The sequence below is a fragment of the Rhinolophus sinicus genome, chromosome 1, assembly GCF_057876585.1.
Source record: "Rhinolophus sinicus isolate RSI-liver-muscle chromosome 1, RSI-T2T, whole genome shotgun sequence".
Classification (NCBI taxonomy): domain Eukaryota; kingdom Metazoa; phylum Chordata; class Mammalia; order Chiroptera; family Rhinolophidae; genus Rhinolophus; species Rhinolophus sinicus.
Window position 1 is genome coordinate 69,717,605 of NC_142501.1, and position 18,658 is coordinate 69,736,262.

Genomic DNA, 18,658 nt, shown 5'->3' on the forward strand with positions numbered 1-18,658 from the left:
AACTGAGATAGATATCTATGACCTAAAATATATAGGCTAAGTTTGTAGCTGTGTTTTACAATTAATACAAGTGAAGCACTTGAGACAGAGCCTGGCCCGTGACAAGTACCCATTTCATGCAAATTACTCTTGTTACTGTTATTAGCTTGGCATTCCTGCATTCTCTAAGGTGAATATGTTCTCTCGTAACTTTCCACTATGTCCAAACCAGGCGACTCACTGTTCCCCAAATAGTTCTTGTTTCTTTCCACCTTTGTTAACCTTCCATGTTATCTTCAGAGGTTGGAATCTCACCCATACTTCCAAATCCCACCCAAAGGTCACTCCCATTTCTCTTAGTCAGAAATTATTTCTCCTTTTTTCTCATACCATTTTGCTTGAACTTCTTTGATGACATTTCACATGGAGTCTTATACTATAGTTATTTACGCACATGGCTTCCTGTCTAATTTTCTCTTATCAGCTTGACTCTAATTGGTGCATTTTTCGATCTGATTACTCTGCCACCAAGGAGTGTTACTGGACATTTTTGATGTGGGTCTTCTTGTTTGCCTGTCTTTATTGTGAAAGCTGGCTATGTTTTTGTTTGTTTGTTTTGTGTTTTTTTGTGTCTAAAAAATGTATCGCTATTAATGCATTTTTTCTGAAGTCTTTAACAGTTTCAACAAGACACGAAAATGTAACATGGAGCAAGGAAGGCAAAGGAGGTAGCAAAATTATAATTATTTGAAGAAAATAAGATTATCTACTTAGAAACAAAGTCAGTCTAGTTTATTTGTGAGAATAAGTTGAAAGAGTTGTTGGGATGATTTAGAGAGTTTAGTAAAGTAGTCATGAACCAACAATACATTTAAAATATGCCTATTTGAAACTATGTATATGTGTATGTGGGGAGGACAATGACATCTAATAGCACTAGCAACAAAAATAGAAAATGTTTGAGAATAAATTTACTAAGAAATGTTCAGGACTATGTGAAGAAATAAAACCAAGAATTACTGAATAGTGTGGAAGGAACCTTTAAGAGGAAAATATATCAAGTTCATTAGGACCTCTTAATATTGTGAAACAAGCTAATTTATCAATTTAAGACAAACTCAAATAAAATGTAATGGTCCTTTGTTAATTATTTATCGGTAGACCTTGAAAATGGTTCTAACATTTAGCAGCAGTCCAGAGACTTTTGAAAAAGGCAATTCAGGTGGGAATAGTCCTTCTCACCATTAAAATATATTACAGAACTATATTTAAAATAATATAGAAAAAAGTACAGAAATAAGGACTCAAGTCAATAGTTTAGAGGAAAAAGTCCAGAAATAGACCCCCAAATATAAAAGCATTTAATATAGTAACTGTGGCTTTTACAAGGAACAGAGAAAAGGTGGATTATTTCATAAATGGCATTAGGATGACTGGCTTAATTTGGGAACACACGAGGTTAGATTACCAGAACACTCTATGGTCAGCGACTTCTAAATATTAGTGGCCTAAAACAACGACAGCCGTTTAATTATGTCTCACAGTTTTTGTGGGTCAGACAATTGGGAAGGACCCAGATGACTGGGTCTGGCTCAGGTTCTGTCATGCAGTTGGAGTCAAATGTTGGTGATTGGAGTTGGAACAGCAGGGTGTTGAAGCAACTGGGCCCTGGCTGAGCATGATGAGTCTCCGTATGATTTCTTCTCATGGGCTCTGTTGAAAGTCCTTCAGCATGAAAGCCTCAGAGACTAAGATTGCTTACAACTGTTCTTTTGCATAAGAAATTATTTATTGACATACAATTTTATACATCAGCATATTATAAGGGCTTTTTCACATCATGAAGTGAAACTGACATTTCAAGTGATTATAGAATGTTATACGGCTATAATAACAGATATAGATTTTTGCATGTTCTGTGGAGCATACCTTAAGGGTCTACAAGTTATGCTCAGTCCTGCCCACCACTGTTCAAACTATACTGACATCTAAGTCGGTGACCAGAGGAGATTTATTTTTCATGTTTCTGCTTTATTAAGATTAATAATTGGTTACATTAGATTCCTTAAAAATATTTAGGATTGTGTTTGAGGTTAAAAAGATGAGCATGAATGTTTTCTTGAATAAAAGTATGTAGCTTATGAGTCAAAAGCAAAATATTTCTCAAGTACTATTTATTTATTTATTTTAATTAAAGTTTATTGGGGTGACAATTGCTAGTAAAGTTACATAGATTTCAGGTGTACAATTCTGTATTACATCATCTATAAATCCCATTATTTATTTTTTAAAGAGCTTTTTTTAAAAAATTTATTGGGGTGACAATTGTTAGTAAAATTACATAGATTTCAGGTGTACAATTCTGTATTACATCATCTATAAATCCCATTGTGTGTTTACCACCCAGGGTCAGTTCTCCTTCCATCACCATATATTTGATCCCCCTTACCCTCATCTCCCACCCTCCACCCCCCTTACCCTCTGGCAACCACTAAACTATTGTCTGTGTCTATGAGTTTCTGTTTCTCATTTGTTTGTCTTGTTCTTTTGTTGTTTTTGGTTTATATACCACATATCAGTGAAATCACATGGTTCTCGGCTTTTTCTGTCTGACTTATTTTGCTCAGCATTACACTCTCAAGATCCATCCATGTTGTCACAAATGTTCCTATATCATTTTTTCTTACCGCCGAATAGTATTTCATTGTGTATATATACCACAACTTCTTTATCCATTCATCTATCGAAGGACATTTTGGTTGTTTCCATGTCTTGGCCACCGTAAACAAAGCTGCAATGAACATTGGAGCACACGTGTCTTTATGTATAAATGTTTTCAGATTTTTTGGGTAGATACCCAGGTGAGGGATTGCTGGGTCATATGGTAATTCTATTCGTAATTTTTTGAGGAACCTCCACACTGCCTTCCATAACGGATGCACCAGTCTGCATTCCCACCAACAGTGTATGAGGGTTCCTTTTTCTCCACAGCCTCTCCAACACTTGTTACTATTTGTCTTGTTGATGATAGCCATTCTGACTGGGGTGAGGTGATATCTCATTGTGGTTTTTATTTGCATTTCAAAGAGCTTTTCTTTTAATCATGGAGTAAAGAAAAAAAAATTGTTTAGAAGGCTCTAGGTGTGAAGACATTTCTATTCTCAGTTTCCCAGAGCTGTAAAGGTTATTAGACTGTGTTCGGACAGCTAACATCATATCTGAAGTCTTCAAGAGCAAGTATTCCAACAAGCAAGACAGAAGTTGAATTGCTCTTTGTGACAATTCACCTATGTGAGCTAGAAAGTCACATGGTCTCACTATTGCCACGTTCTATTGGTTAATGTTGAAAGACAAGCCTATTCAGATTCAAGGGTAGGGGGCATAGACCCACTTTCCTGATGGGAAGATTGTCGATGTCATTGTAAGAAGAGTATATGTGGGATAGGAGATATTGTTCCCACTACCTTTGGTAAATACAGTCTGTCACACTATTTCATATATTGCTGATTGGATCTTCATAGAATAATCTGAGGGAAAGTCTCCCTGTCTCTCTACTCTGATAGTCACCATCATACATCCATGATTTTCAAACTTGAGCATACATCAGAATCACCTGGAAGGCTTCCTAAAACATACATTTCTGGATCCCCCCTCAGAGTTTCTGATTCATTATTTCTGGAGGTAGGTAGGTGAGAATTTGGATTTCTTATAAATTCCAAGGTTATGCTCATGCCACTGGTCTGAAGACCACATTTCGAGAACTGCGTTCTAGAACATAACATTTATTCTTTGCTAACTATTATCTTTCAGGTGGACATTATGGGCCATGTAGAAAGCAATTGTTTTCCATTTATTGAATCACTTCAGATTTGTTCCCATCTGCAGTTATGGTTGGCTTAGGGAAATTAGAAGGTTGCAAAAATAAGAAGGATTTTTAGGTTTTGTGAGTCTCAGTGGGATAACCTCCATTCTCCCATTTAGAATGTCAAGGACACTTGAATTTTTAGTGGGAGGAAAACCATACGATATATATATATATATATATATATATATATATATATATATATATATATTTTCTTTTTTTTTTTTTCTTTTCTTTTTTTTTTCTGACAACTTCAAAAAAAAAATCTGCCTAAGTGTCAGTGGTGAAGCTTTTCCTTTCACCTTCCATCAATTTGCTAACCTTCTCAGGGCCCTGTTTCTATATTGCCAAAAACTCCTCACCAAGTGAGTATAGTGACCTGAGAAGAAAATTAGAAGTGACAATCTATTATCTCATCAAATTGCGATTTGTATTCTTATATAAAGAATATAATCTCCTTTTATGGCTTAAAATTTTCAATTATAATTAATCCACGTGAGAAGACCCAAGTTTAGCTGTGAAATCAGAACATGATGCTAGATTGTACAGTCTAGTTTGAATTTGGTGACATCATGGAGACTCAGTATCCAGAGGACATCAGGAAGTTTATTTTTCCTGGTTTCGCAACCGAAAGTTAACAACTCTGAATTTTGTAAAAACCTAGATATTCTGGATGAAAAGGCTTAATCACAGTTGACTTAAATGCTCAAACCAAATAAAGCTGGGAGAGAAGAGCAGCTTTTCCCATTACTGTTCAAGGACAACTTTGAATATTGGGCTCTGATCCTTGACCATGTTAATCTAGAATTACAGTACGGTCTAGTTGGACTAGATAACAAGTTATTCAAGTTATTCAACAAAAGATGATTTCTAATCTTAAATTGTAGACCTGTTAGCTTAATAGAAATTTACCTATCTATTGTCTATCTATCTATCATCTATCATCTGTCATCTATCCATCTTTCCTAATCAGTGTATTCAGTCATATGAACTCAGTGGAATATAGATAAAAAATATCTAAATTTTTCTCCAGTAATGGGCTTCAAACATATTCAGTGGAATTGCTGTTTTTCTTTCTGACCTATAATTGAATAGATCCCATTGTTTTATAGTCCCTTTCAGGTATACACAGTTCAGTTTAAGAACTTTATTTCACATTCAGCTCACTACCTATCCTGTAATTTGCCCTTGACCAGGGAGTGAGCCTTGCTAGAAAAGAGAGAGGAACCTATCCTTTGCCTTCCCCTCTTTTGTGGGCTACTGTTAATCCTTTGGCATGAGGAGGGCTAGCAAGAAGGGTGGAGGAAGGGGAAATTAAATAGCACTACTCAATAGGGCTGCTGTGATCCACTCTTTACAGTTGATGGCTTCTGTATAACAAGCACCCAGAGTCTGGCTTCCCTGTAGGATGTATGTGTTTTTTCTTTAGGGGTCCTATGAGAGTCGGCATCCACCGCATCATGCCTGACATGGGAGATGGGCTCCTGCAAGACCTCTTCCAAGTCCCATCAACCTTGGACTTCAGTGGTATACCCTAGAGCCTCCTACTTCCGGGGCTCCCTTATCTATCAGGCAGCCTCTTTAGTTATCTTCTGTGGTTATCCCCTCTCACCCAAAACTCAAGCATCCTTAAATCCTTGCCACTGTAAATAGGGGTGCGGGCTAGCCCACCAACACCTCTCTCCCATTTCATTCTATTTCATTCTGATTCATTCCCTTATGTTTACTCAGGCACAGGTTGCACATCAACTCCTGTGCTACGTAAGTGGATATCCAATCAGGGAGTGAGATGCTAATCTATTTTCTTTGCAAGCACTTCCCATCTCTAGTAGTGGCCTTAACCTCTATCATATGTAAATCCCCTTTTTGATAACAAATACTTAGTATTTCTTTTCTTTTTTTTTTAATCTTGAATTGAAATTCAGAGGTAATAAAATATCATAAAATAACACATTTTAATTTAAAAAGAGCATAATTTAAAAAGAATTATATAATGTTCTAACTATAAAATAAGGGAAAAATAATGCAATTTATAAGAAAATTATATGTAAAACATATTAATATGTAAGTGTTGAGGCGTAATAGTACTAGCAAATATAATGAAGTAGTAAGATCCTTACAGTTACTTGGATTTAACATAAAAAAGCCAGAAGCCATTTTCTATATAGGAAGAAAAGTTGAAAGGCAGAGGAGCAGGTGGACCCTAATTAAAACTAGTGGAATGACAAGTAATAATAACCTGCCACATGTAAATAAGAAGAAAAAAAAGGAAGAACCTTAACCAAGGTAGTGATAATGCCATGTCAAATTATAAACTGTCAAAATGGGGGGGGGGGGGAGAAGAATTAGCAAATGAGCTAGTCTTATGTATAAGTGTAATGTAAAAATACTTTCTAGCTTATGACAGGTGGAATCAGTGACAAAATAACACAAAAACATATTTACCATCTTGAAATGCCACCACTTATCCAACCATTTATTCAGTAATTGAATATCTGACAGACATGCTAAAGATTATGGAGGAGTGAAACAAATCTTCATTGGCTGGGATTCTTCCATGCAGTGAGGATATCTGGCATCCTTGGTTCCTTCCCACCAAATGCCTAAAGTGGCCCACAAACATGGTAAGAACAACCAAAAGAGAAAAAACCTCTCAAAATTTCCAGAATGTTCCCTAAGGGTTGGTTTTTCCCTGTGGGAAACATGTCTTAACATATATATATATATATATACACACACACACACACACATATATACATATATGTGTATATATATATATATATATATATATATATACACATATATATGTGTGTGTGTGTGTGTGTGTGTGTGTGTGTGTGTGTGTATATATATATATATAGTTTTTTCAATTAAGCCAGACCATTTCCTTGGTTCATCCTAGTAAGAACTGGTTTTTCTGAATTAAGCTTCAGTTGAGTTAGTCACTTGTCTGCCCTGAAACTCAACACTGCATTATTGACAAATGTGGTATTGAGGATGGTGTTCACACCACACAGGGTCTTCTTTGCAGACCAATGGGATGTATTTATTTCTGACTCAATATTGGGATGCTTCAGCTTCTCTTGAGTACTGCTCACTTTAAGTCATGTACCTAATCACGTTTCCCTCTTTGTGTGGGGCAAATGAAAGCCTAGAGGCACATTTCTGAACTGTATCCAGCAAAGGGTGGCATAGAGTACTCTGTATATACTAAATTCATTCTTGATTTTTATCATGTTTTCTGCTTTCTTTCCTCTTTTGCTCTTGTCACTTCTGTGTTGAGAAGCTGGAGTTGGTGTATTGAATTAACAATATGCAGGCTATGACCTGCTCAGCAGGGAGGCACAAGCTCCCCACATGGGGCAGCAGGTTGCTCTCTCAGGATTGAGCTTCCACTTTGGGGAAGTGAAACCCACAGGCTCCTTTGATTGAAGTTTAGTACACCCACACAAAGGAAGTAGAATCACAAGATACTTTTACTTACAGATTCCAGAACCAAGGGGGCACAGTTGAGCCAGGGGAAGAGCAGTCTTCCATCCCTGGTTACCAGGAAGCAGGAAATACAGAGCAGGGTAAAAAGCACCTATTACATATAAGGTGGTTGGGGCAGAAGTCACTCACTTTTCACAAGCTTAACACTAAGTGGTTATTTTAAAATGTTCCCTGGGAAAAGTAAAGCATGAACTTGTGGTGTGCATCCAAACTCAAGTCCTTATCTAATTATCCAGGCTCTGGGTGTGAGCAGGGCTATCACACTATAAAATGCCCAGGCAGCAACTCAGAAAACACAGTTGTTTTTCTCATTACAGCTTCATGCATGTATCTATCTTTAAAATAAATGTCTTTTCCCTGTTAGGACAAAGTAACTGAAGACTTCCACTTTTAAGATTGCAGACTAAACCCATGCTATAATCCCTCCCCGCTGACCAAATCCCTAGAACTATATATATATTCATAAGAGTGGTGGCAAATCAGAAAGGCCTCTTTAGTGGACCTGAAGCTGAGGATAGAAAGTCACTTAAAAGCTTGGGACCTTTGCAGGTGATGTCCACCTAAGAAAGCACCATAGGATGTAGAGCCTAGGGATAATAGGCATGGTGCTATGGAGAGGCCAGCTGGTCAGACTGATCTTTCAATATCACCTTCTATTCTGTATCGATTTGCTACATATCACCAACCGGGCTTTGGTGAACAAAATAATATTATGTTTTGCTTGGAATTTTGTATCAGAGCATCAGGGCCACATGGTTCTCCAATGGAGGGTTGTGGGGAGAGATTACTTTTTATTTTATTTATTTGTTTTTAAATTAAATTTTTTGGGTGACATTGATTAATAAAATTATATCGGTTTCAAGTGCATAATTCTATAACACATCATCTGTGTATTGCAATTCTATAACACATCATCTCTATATTTGATAATATGTCAAAGTCAAATCTCCCTCTGTCATCATATATTTGATCCCCTTTACCCTTTTCTACCTCTCTCCTTCCCCCTTCCCCTCTGGTAACCACTACACTGTTGTCTGTGTCTAGGAGTTTTTGTTTGTCTTGTCTGTTTGTTGCTTTCAGTTTTATATTCCACGTAATGAGTGAGATTACCATGCTAAGTGAAATAAATCAGAGAGAAAAAGTCAAGAATCATCTGAGAGATTACTTTGAAGATGTTGTAGAAAGTTTTGTGTCCTCAGGGAAGAGTGGATTTCTCTGTAGATTTTCATCAGCCTGATGGTTCCCCTAGATTTGCCATCATGAGCTGCTCAGACAAAGCTAGCACTCAATCAGCTAGACTTCAGTAACAACAAAATTGACGGATAGGCTACAGCTTCACACTATTATTTTGCAGCATACGTATTTTATAAGCCACCTTAAAATATTAAAGTGGGTTACAGATAATCTCAATGATGTGATTGTTAGTCATACCTCTTCACTAGTGCAACTATATATAATGGTCACATTTTAATCATCTTCCTTCCTCCTCTTTTAAAAATCGGTGTGTGCTCACTTAGCATTTTTTTCAATTCTAATGTATATTCTATAGTTTATTAATACTAGGCATGAGTAATTTAGGTTTACTTTTATATTAATCACTTGCACTGAACGTGAGTCAATTTTTCTATCCTTGCAGCAGCTGTAAGTCCTGAATCCACAAGAAGTTCTGCAGAGAAATACACCTCCTCCTAGGGAATGATAATATAATAGTGTACTAAAATGATGCAGTTGACCAACTGTCAGAAAATGTTCTCTGACAGCTTTTCTAGTGAGCATACTGAATTACTCTACTGACTAGTTAGAGCTGCAGTCTTCTTGTAGAAAGAATTTTCTCTCTGTGAAGTTAATTGGCTCAGGTAAGGAATAAATGTGCAACCTTAGTCCTGTAAGCATCACATCCTTTAACCAAGTGAATTGCTTAAATAATGTTTATTACTCTTACATATAATAATCTATTGTTTATTACAAGCCGGATGCCAACTGCTTTCTGCATAGCACTAATTTATCTTCAACTGTCTTAGGAGTTAGGGAAAAGCCAGTGGAAAGATAGAAGAAAGCCGGGAAATAGGAATGGGTAATAGGATGAAGAATCAATCAGCTTTAAACAAAAGCACTGAGATTCATTCAAAAGCTTTTCATTCCAGTTTGGAAAAAAGCAGATGTGCTGGTTTCCTTGTGCAAAAGGCAAGTTATTAAGCATTTAATGTATTAATATATAAAAATTTAACTGTATTGTTTCTTTTTTCTCTTTATAAGAAAAATGTCATTTCTCCTTGGGAGGTGGGACGTCTGTTATTGTATTCCAAGAGAAACCAGGAAAATGAATAGTTTCTTTTGTGGTCTTGAGGTTTGGCACGTCGCTGTCTGATTGCCCAGTACTTCATGATGTGCCATGAAAAAAAGAACCAGAGAAAGAAAGGCTGTTTTTCTTTGTTTGGTTGTTTTTTCAGGGGCTGGAGAAATTAAGACTTGACCTTTCAGGGGCAGGAGAGTTCCTTAGAGAAGGGACCAGAGGCTGACTGCTGTTTTGGGAGGTGGGGAGCAGGGTATTACCAGAAAGTAGAGTGTAGGAGGTATCATAACTTCCAGGTGATATCTGCATGGGTGTCAAGAAGAGTGCACTAAGGGTTGTCATATAGGGGACCAAAGCTGAGATGGGTGGTGATGACACGGCTGCTACCTGCAGAACAGTCCACCTTTGCATGTGGATGGGCATAGCGAGCATCTCAACTGTGACCAATATCTCTCCTCATTTATTTCCTCAAGGTTCTGTAAGCTTGGGGGTCTTTCTCCTAAGAGAGGAAAGGGAGCCATTTAAAATGACTGACAGTGCTGACCATGGCAAGTGGGGGTCCAGAGTTAGATTTGCTTTGAAAGTGCCTAACATACCCTAGGCACTTTGAGTATGAGGGGCAACAGATGATATTAGCACATTCACCTTACCTTGTTCACTCCTGAGAGTTTGTAAAGGCATTAGTGTTATTCCTTGCTGTTCATATCCATATTCCCTTTAAACTCCTATACAAACAATGATGTGGAGACAGTCTTTTTATTTTGTGGAAACTCTTTAAAATAGGGCCAATTAATTTTAACTGTGGTGTATTTGAACTGACAGTTATATTAATAAATGTTATGTTAATAAAATAGAAATTACTTCTAATTAGTAGAAATTCAAGTTATAATTAGTAACTTATCATGTAAAATAGACTAAATAAAACTCATTGCTGATTTGTGAATTTCCAGAGAACAACTAGTAATTATTTGACTTACCATTATAAAGAATATACCCAAGTGAGATGTAGAATCATCATTTAAATATGCTGAGGCTGGCATAATTGAATATATCATGGAGTTGGTATAAACTATTCAAAAGTACTCTAAAATGGATGAAGGATAAACATAATTTCTGATTGAATTGGCACATGAGTCAGAAACCACAGATTTTTCTTATGATTCTCTCAAGGAATAGTTAGCTGAAAAGATGAGAATGGTACCTAAGATTAGTGATAACATCAATAAGCTATTTGAACTCAATAGACTAAAATGAACACATGGACCATAGCAATTAAGCACATTTGGTTTAAATAAAGCATCCTTATTCTCTAGGAAAATTACCCACTGCGTTTATGTTTCCATTGGGAAATATTTCTTGGGATTGGGACAACCGAAGCATTTGAAAAACAATGCAAACAATAACCAAGTTAAAAATACTTCGGAAACAAAGAAAGAAAAGAGCCCTCCTGGCCATTATTATCTTAAATTCTCAGTAACATAACAGAACAGATATTAAGAAAAGAAGTATTATATCTGCATTAAGAGAGTAGTGAAAGCCTGGGTGATAAACAGCATGGGCTTATACAGAACAGATCAGGACAGACATATTCAATTGCATTCTTTTGATCAAATCTAAAAGTGAGTGAAGGGAATTCAGTAGATGTCCTATACCTGGACTTTACTACCTCATTTGCTTTATGCCTTATGAAAGCCTACTTAACATGTTAATTAAAATTAGCTTAGCTATTTACACTGTCACATAGCCAGAAATAAAATTTTACTTATTTTTTTATAAGTGAAAAAAATGGGAGATGAGATATAGCAGCAATATATGAATGGAAGAAGGATGTGGAAAACTCCTGAATGGGCACTGGAGGCACATTTGGTCCTTAAACACGGTGAGAAGTAGTAAAAGAGTAGAGAGGTGAGATGTTAATATGGTGTTACAGGAACTAATGGACTTCTCTAATATTATAATTCAATATTCATTTTGAAGGATCTGGAAAACATAGATATTTTTGCAATATAAGAAATGACACAAGTATTGTCAGTTTGTAGATGTGCTAGCAAGAGATTCTTTGGTCTGTCACCACCTGATAATTTCATTCCTAGGAAACCTTTACTTATCAAAACTTGTGTAATAAAAACTGTTGTGTCAATGAGAAAAAGGGCCTGAGGTCCTAAATAGTTTAAAAATGCCAATAATAAAATTACGTTTCCTCTAGAAGTTTTAATAAATATTGCCTTGGATCCCATTTAATCTTTGGTCATTAATAATGATCTTTGTGTTCTCATTACCATTAACCCTATCGTTTTAGTACAGTACTTCCATGCATTCTTATCAGGCTATTATCCCTATTATGATAAAGAAAACAGCTGTTGTAACAGTTGCTTTAATTTTTTTTCTTACATGAGTGTCTTGGCACCAGACATGATCCTGATATAACTGATAATCTGTGTTTTGCAATTTATCAATCACATCAAATCCAAATCAGAATATGGAGATTCACACTGTCAAATAAAAGCTGTATATAGAAGTAAATTGGTTAGCAACGCACCCAAAATTCATCTCATTCAGGGTAACTAGCCGTAATTTTTAGTAGCTGCCACTAAATCATGAAATCCTATGGTGCTATAGTATGGTGATATTCTAACAAATTCCAGAGCTCTCCACTCAGAGCCCTAAACTTTTTCCAGAGTGCCTGGTTGTAAAAGATTTCAAGGCACGCCAGCAGAAAGACTTACTGACCTTGTCAGGGCAGGGACATGTGTTTTCCCTCTACCCTTTTTGCTGTAAAATTCCCCCTCAACCGCCACCATATGCTTATAAAAGTTGGCTCTGCTTTATAAATTGCCAAAGCTTCTAAACCAGAAAATATGGTAATGTGTTAAACAGATACATAGTTGTTCCTCTCCAGTAGCACAAAACTCTTTTTAAGGCAAACATACTGTTACTGTGAATTATGATTCTGTTTTCATCATTCTATAGAAATATAATTGAAAAATAACACACTAGGATTATTTTAGAACCAAGAATTAACCTAAAAATATGAAAATAAAATGGGGAATAGAAATGATATTGTCATTTTTGGAATTTGGACATTTATCAACTCTTGGAAGTCAGAACTCTTATTTTCCCCGTAGGATTAGTTTACATATCAGGCAGAATTTTAACTGACTAAGAGTTATCACTGTCTTTTGAGAAAAAAATGAAAACTACATAAAACTGTATGTCTGTTTGACAATCAAAAACAAGCACGAAAATTAAAAAGAGAAACATTAAGACACAAACAAAACATTTCATATTTCATTAGCCATTGAGAGGCCCACGATATTTGAGATCAGGTTTTTACTGGCTTTAGCATTTATTTACTTTTTTTTCACACAGTTATTAGTTTCTAATGTGCATAGTCAATCTCCAAGTTCATCGAGGTAGGATACATTATGCAGTATTTACAAAACTTACTTGCCCAAGGAAGCCCACCTTTTGGAGAAACATCAAGTTTGAGGAGAGTTCTTTCGTACAATAGTTTGGGAAACCCAACTCATTAAGTTCCCAACTAGAGGTAAGGGTGGCCCATGAAGCCATCCTTGACCTGGATGCCTTTGTCTAATTAAACCAGACAGGTGGTTTTCTTAGAGTCCCGTTAATGAGGAACATAGGGTCTCCAGGGAAACAAGTGTTATGGTCTGTAGATGGTTACCTCTGGAAAAACCAGAAGTTTTCTTGGGCCACAAGATCTCCTGGACAGGGTATGTCTAGCTTGGATTTTGATACTTCCTTAGTGAACACACTATTCATGATTCAGGTGGTAAATCTGGCTTAGGAGACACTACTTATATTAAAGAGTTAAATGATGTGGACAATTGGAATGAGGCTCTGGAGTGATGGGCAAGATTATGATTCTATAATCAGAAGTGGAGTAGAGTTTCTGTGCTGTGGAAAGACTTTCATTTTGTGTAGGACAGCTAATTTTTGTGCTTATTAGTTATGCACAGTAACTAATAAGTAGACCTCCAGTAATGGGAGCCCTTACCGGAAAGAAAAGTACCACTATTCCTCTACTGAAGGATAAAAAGAATTTGCGAATTGTCGACTGGCTGCCTGATAGGATTTTATTTTGAAATGTAGCCAGGATTTTGGTTTTATTCAGGTATGGCAAGGCCAACAGATCAGGAGGTGATTGCCATTGGAAAAATGGTTTTTACAGTTCCCAAGAGGGAGGGAATGTCATGCTATGTAAGGCCAGATGAGCAAGCATCAGGGTCAGTCAGGAGGCGGACGAAGCAAGAGGAAAGCATGGGCAAAAGTCTTTATTGTGGTTCTCCATGGAGTATATGGATGAGGCAGGATAAGCAGTCGAGCAGACTTTGGATTGGATAGTTTAAATAGTTTTGGCCGGCCCTGGCCTGTAGGCATGGTCCCTACTTGCCTAGTAGCTGGCTCTGGGGTGAGTAGAGCACAGGAATATTGCCTCTTGAAGTAGAAAAGTCAGATAGAGGAGACAGTTCTGAGTTTGAGCTCTGATTGGTTAATGTGCATGTGAAAGGTACATTTCCCAGAGAGTAGTGAGGCCCTCGATGCCAGAGCTTCAAGAATACAGAGAATAAAGAATATAGTTAATACAGGACTCTGGAATGGAGAGAAGAGTCTAGGTAATGTGAAGTTAAGAACTTCTCCCCAGTATTCTCTTTGCTGTAACTCCAACATTCTAGGGAAACTCCCCCCTCAGAACCTTTGCGTTTGCTATTCCCTCTACCTAAACCACTCTTTACAAACATACCTCTGTGGCTTTCTCCCTCGTTTCCTTCACATCGTTACCTAAATAACACTGTTACATTAAATCTTTCCTTCATCACCTTTCTTAAAATGACACCCCTCCCAACAGTCCCTCTACCTTACCTGCTTTATTTTTCGTGGTAACACAACTCCCTAACATATATTTTGTTTGTTTTGTTGGTCATCTCTCTCCCATCATTAGAATGCAAGCTCTATATAAAAGCAGGTTTTTATTTTTTATTTTTTTGTGATGTTTTGCTCACTGCTGTATCTTCATGATCTTGAACAGTGCCCGCACAGGGTAGGTACTTGATAAATATTTGTTGAGTGAATGAATAAATGAATGAGCAGTGATGTTCAACATTCAATTTAAAGCTGTTTTCTGTTCTCCTCAAACCTCCTATAACTCTCTGTTGTACACACAGCCTTGGGTCATCGTGCTTTGGACCAGGAACCCGGAGTAATGTCCAATTTGGGACAAAATGGTGCAGAGAGCAGGGTATCTCCAGGAGGAGAAACCACTGGAAGGTAGGCAAGAGTGGGAATTCAGAGTACAATTGAAGAATAAGAGGTCTCCAGAAGAACTGTAGGCACCTCCACCCCAATTCTCAAGGGGGCAAAGAGGAGTTTGAATTTTCCCAAGCATGTAGCATGGGCAATTAAACAATTTTATCTGAATATTTTTTTTAAAAGGGACTGCAGGTGGCTAGAGGGTACATGTGGGTTACAGTGACCTTGCAAGATAGTCTTAGGTAAAAGACAGAAATATTTGAAGAAAAAATATTTAATAATAAGAAGCAACCTGACTTTCTAATGTAACTGCAATTCATAAAAGAAAGGAAGTACATTGAGTTTTGTTGAAGAAACAAGGTTATTGATAGTGTCCTTCTCGGTACTTCCTTGAGGTTCTCTGGGCATTTCACTGATATATAAGAAACACAAAACCTCACCATAAAATTTCATAGTTTGTGAGTCAATAGTGCAAGAATGTGCAATAATGCAGCAGCCTTGAGATAAATTAAAACACCACTATTGTTTCTAACTGCTTGGCATTTTATTCTCTTCACACATTTTCAAGATTCCATTTTGCAGATATTTTTTCCCAGTCAGTGCAGTACTTGCTTTGTTTGTCACCTAATTTTTCAATCACCTACTTCCAGCTGATAATAAAAGAAATGAATAATATCCTGAGTGTATGCGCAGGTCTGTGTTTGCATTACCAGTTGTAGGAACTACTTGTACATAATAATAGTAGACCAGTTCTCTAAAGTGAGGATAATTTATGTTTGTGATGTGACAAGTCTGCTGTATACCTATGGAACACTGAAATTTATTGTAAAGTTTTCTGATGAGATACAGTATACTTCAAACACATTTTAGTATAAGTGAATAAAATAATTTTTTTACTGTAAGTGATACAGAGGAGATATTTAAATGTTGAGAAAAGCCTTGTAATTTTTATGTTCACAGCTTTGTCAGAAAGATGTTATCTTCCCACCAGCATCATGTTATCAAAGATGCAAACCTTAAATCAACAGCTGTTACACCTTCAGCAAGTTATGAATTTTTTCTGATTTATAGCAATCATTCTTTTTATTTCTTTTCTCAGTCAAGCAGGGAAATTAAGGTTATTTTCATGTAAAAGATACACACAATGTGGCTTAGTATTACACACAATCCACATCTCTTACCTTTTAAATTAAATTGCTATTGAATTGAGTGTGATCCAAGGGTTCTTTTTGACTAATACCAGAAATATTGTTAGTAAATAGAAGGTAGAAACAACATTATTTACATAAAAATAAAGAGAAGCTAACCCAGACATAATAACAGGAATCATTATTATGATTTTCATGATTTGTATTATACTGCTATAGCAGAACAAAATGAAAATAAAAGCTAAAGAGATTTGTGGTAGTAGAGGAGAGAAATGCTACAGTTTTTTTGTTGTTGGTTTTTGGTTCTCTTTTGAAAAATCTACTTTGCCTTAAATAGATCAGAGAAGGTATCTTTGGGTGAATTTAGGTAAACAATACATTAGAAGTTACAATCCACTTCTTAACAAGCTAAAAGTGACCTGGTAGTATCTAAAATTGTTTGCCCAAATTAAGAATAACTAACATTTATTTAGTGTTTATAATGCAATACTTACTGTACTAACACTTTCTGTAGGGCATCTGCTATAATACTGATAACTCCACAGAGCTAAGTACTATTATCGTCCCCACTTTCCTGATGAGACCCAGTGTCTGACAGAGCGCTCAAGGTCTTAGATGGTGGAACAAGAATTCAAATCAGGTTGTTTGACTCATGAGAAGGAAGCCTCAACAGATGGAACTCTTAACATTGCGAAACGCGGACTCCTGATTACAAAGAAGAATTTCTGGAGAATTCAAGCATCCTCTGACAGCAGGAAACATAGTGAGTCATGTTCTTGATACAGTATTTACAGACACATTTGTGGGTTTACAAGGTTTATTTTATTTATCTCATACACACTGTTGCAGCGGTACTATGTACCAGGCACTGTTCTAAGCACAGTATATGTATTAACTGTGTAAGATAGGTACTATGACCCCATTTTATAAACGAGAAAACTGAGGCATAGTTTAAATAACTTGCACAAGGAAACATAGCTAATAACTTATACACATTTGACATAGAGAGTTTGACCTTATGGTCTGTGCTCATACCCACTCTACCCTAAAGCTGCCTGTCTGTGCCATCGGCTATTACTTGAATACCCACCCTCCTTCCCAAACTCAGTGGCTTACAACAAGCATATACTTTGCTTGCTCACATGTCTTCTGGTCAAATATGGTTTGACTGACTTAGGAAGGGCTCAGCGGGATGGCTTTGATTCCAAATGTGGATCGGATGGCCTCTGTTCCAGGCTGTGGGTTGGGTTTAGGTCTGCTATATACGTATTTTTTGATCGGTTTAGGCTGAAGAGGAGCTACGGGGCATGCTCTTCTCAGGCAGTTCAGCAGAGCGCCACAGCCAAGCCCAAACTACCCAAGCATATTTAAGGCCTCTACTCATATCACATCTGCTAATGTGACATTGGTCAAAGCAGGCGGGGCCGATGGACAACATCAGTAATGCAGAAGTAGATTCTTCCCACAGTGGAAGGGAGAGGGTAGTGAATGTTTCCTGAACAGCAATCCAAATGATCACTCTCTCCTCCTCAACCAGATTTAGGAGTGGGGGTGTGTATTAGTTAAGGTTATTCTAGCTACTAAATTAGGTACATCTCCAAATTCCCCAAATCTTAATTGTTTAACATAATAATAGTTTATTTTTCATGCACATGTCCTTTGGGCAGTGTTCATTTATGGACTCACCTAGAACCAAACAAAGTATGCTGCCTCTACTTTTCTCTGTGTTCTCAAAGACCTCTCCACTCAGCCTGCAGATGCAGAAGAAGGAAGGTGAATTGGGCATGAAACCTTGTTATGGGCCAAATCTGGAAGTTGCATTCATTCTATTGGCTAGAACGCAGTCACATGGCCACTTCCACCTCTGAGAAAGGCTGGAAAATAAACAGAATCATGAAATCAGAAAGAAGGATAAATGGATTTGGTGAGAGCGTCTAGTCAGTCTTTGTCCTGGATGGCAAAGTACTCTTGAAAAAGCAAAGACATTCAAGTGAGTGAAAACAAGGCATTGGTATTTGAGCTTGTGCTTCATGGTACCACTGTATAGCCCAAACCAAGAAGGCTTGGATATATTTAATCTCTTTCTAAAGTAAAGATAAAATCTTAGTATCCAATCGTAGCTTTATGATAATGGAAGTGGCAAAGTGTTGGCTTTTTGAGGGGCTGGGAGGGCAGGTGGTCATGTGAAAGAAGGAAGCCATCTCTACTGATACCTACCTTTATCTTGTTCTGTAAAAACGGTCTTGGCATGAGAAAGCCCAGGGTTTGCACCAGAATGAAGCAGTCAGTGTGTACAAAATGGGAAGGTTTGAAGTCCCAAAGCAGAGTATGAGTCTTTTGAGGAAAATATTTTGTGATGGCATGATTTCCCTGGAGCCATTTTTTAGAACAGATATTTCTCTTTGGTTTTATGAAAGTGTACTGCATTTCTGCTGGGTTTCAAAAAAAAAAATCACATCTTCCCAGTTAATCTGCACTGTTTTTGAGGACCATGACCAGTTAAAACTCTACATCATTACTTAACCTCATGGTTTTTCTTTTCTTTTTCGTTGTGTGTATTTTTTTTTAAATAAAATTACTCATAAAAGACAGGTGGAAGATGAAAGATTAAAT

At 36.9% G+C, this 18,658-nt stretch overlaps 1 protein-coding gene across 8 annotated transcripts in view; it reads right to left on the reverse strand.

Annotated features, from left to right (window-relative positions):
* Positions 1-12,070: 12,070 nt before the first annotated feature.
* LOC148759092 (uncharacterized) overlaps positions 12,071-18,658 on the reverse strand; it is a 40,795-nt gene continuing 34,207 nt past the window's right edge. For all 8 annotated transcript variants that reach the window (XM_088800827.1, XM_088800835.1, XM_088800834.1 and 5 more), the window contains one exon: positions 12,071-18,477. The gene's annotated coding sequence lies outside the window, so the exon portion shown is untranslated. The remainder of the gene's footprint in view (positions 18,478-18,658) is intronic.